This window comes from Mus caroli, chromosome 1 (genome assembly GCF_900094665.2).
Source record: "Mus caroli chromosome 1, CAROLI_EIJ_v1.1, whole genome shotgun sequence".
Taxonomy (NCBI): Eukaryota; Metazoa; Chordata; class Mammalia; order Rodentia; family Muridae; genus Mus; species Mus caroli.
Window position 1 is genome coordinate 93065958 of NC_034570.1, and position 1768 is coordinate 93067725.

Consider the following 1768-nt stretch of genomic DNA (forward strand, 5'->3'; position numbering starts at 1 on the left):
TCGCAGGCAGAGGCTGCAAGGGAGTTTCATAAACACTTCCATGTGACGGCTGAAACATTATTCCGCCATTTCACTTTAACCAGGACGGAAGCTCGTAATATTGTCACCCAATGTCAAAACTGTTGTCAATTTCTGCCTACTCCTCATGTAGGGGTAAACCCTCGAGGCATCAGGCAACTCTGGCAAATGGATGTCACTCATATTTCCTCCTTTGGAAGAAATCAATATTTACATATTTCCATTGACACCTTCTCTGGTGTTATGTTTGCTATACCTTTAACAGGTGAGAAAACCTCTCATGTTATACAGCACTGTTTAGAAGCCTGGAGTGCTTGGGGCAAGCCCACAATNCTTAAAACTGATAATGGGCCAGCATATACCTCTACTAAATTTCAGCAATTTTGTCATCAATTGGATGTCACTCACCTGACTGGCCTTCCTTATAATCCTCAAGGACAAGGCATTGTGGAACGTGCCCACCGTACACTCAAGTCTTATTTTATAAAATGAAAAGGGGGAGTTGATGAGACTCTGCCCTGAGTGCCTGAGCTCTATCTATGGCACTCTTTACACATAATTTTTTGAATCTTGACGAGCAAGGTCGCTCTGCAACCGATTGACATAGCTCAGACCTTGATAGACCAAAAGAAATGGTGAAATGGAAGGATGTCTTATCTGGTCTGTGGAAAGGCCCGGATCCTATTTTGTTAAGATCCAGGGGAGCTCTTTGTGTTTTTCCACAGAGTGAAGACAACCCATTTTGGCTGCCTGAACGACTCATCCGCAAGATATTAATCAAGGATGGTGTGGAAGATGCTGACCTCCCGAGGACTGCTCCTGATCCTGACAATGCTGAACTTGTCTCAGGTTCCTAGTATGATGGGCGAACAGAGATGGGCCATTCTCTCGACTTTCCCTAAACCAATGCCAGTTCGCCANGATGCTATAGTTTTTCCAAAATTCTTTACTACTAATAAAACATTAGATTTACCATATCTGTTGTGTTCACCTTGTCCAACAAGAAAAGACGCAACAAGGTCGGATTCTTCTCAACAGCCTTTCTTTATTTCAGGAACGCCTCCATGCTACGGGGGAACTCCGGAAACCCCAGGAGGACTGCCTATGTCCACCCCAGCACTGGGGAGAGCTACGTGTCCTCCTGGATTCGTCAGTCTGTCAGCACTTTGATATGTAACACCCGCTCGGGAGGGTCTGGCACCAGATTCGGGCTGGCGCCTGCTCAATGGCGTTGTTTATGGCGCCGGTGTATCGGAGGTCGGTGCCATCTTTTAGGCATGTGGCTGCCTACATCTCCCCCTTTTTTGTTTAATAATATCATGCTGGACTAGGTCTGGGCAAGTCTGTCCATCGGCTACAGCTCCTGTGTTAGGTTGATCCTCTCATGTCACAGCCTTACCCGTCCTAGGGTTATGCTATCGCCACTGGGCCCCGTGTCTTAGGTTGGTATGTGCATAAGGAAAGTTGCCCGTCTCTGGATACCACAGTGCTGTGTGACAGTAACTGCTAAATGATCTAGGGCAAACTCTACAAAAGAGGAACTAAACTTCAGGGGAGACACCCTCTTTAATCGCCATCAATGCTTGGTACACCACTGCCTTATACTGAGCGTGAACTCATTTGAATCGTCACAACAGCCAGACACAAAAGACACAACCCAGGAGGACCACTGCTCCCCAGGCCAACATTCCTGCCCACTCCTTAAAATATGAGAAGGCATTGGTGATCCAGGAGGTGAAGTCCCCCAAGG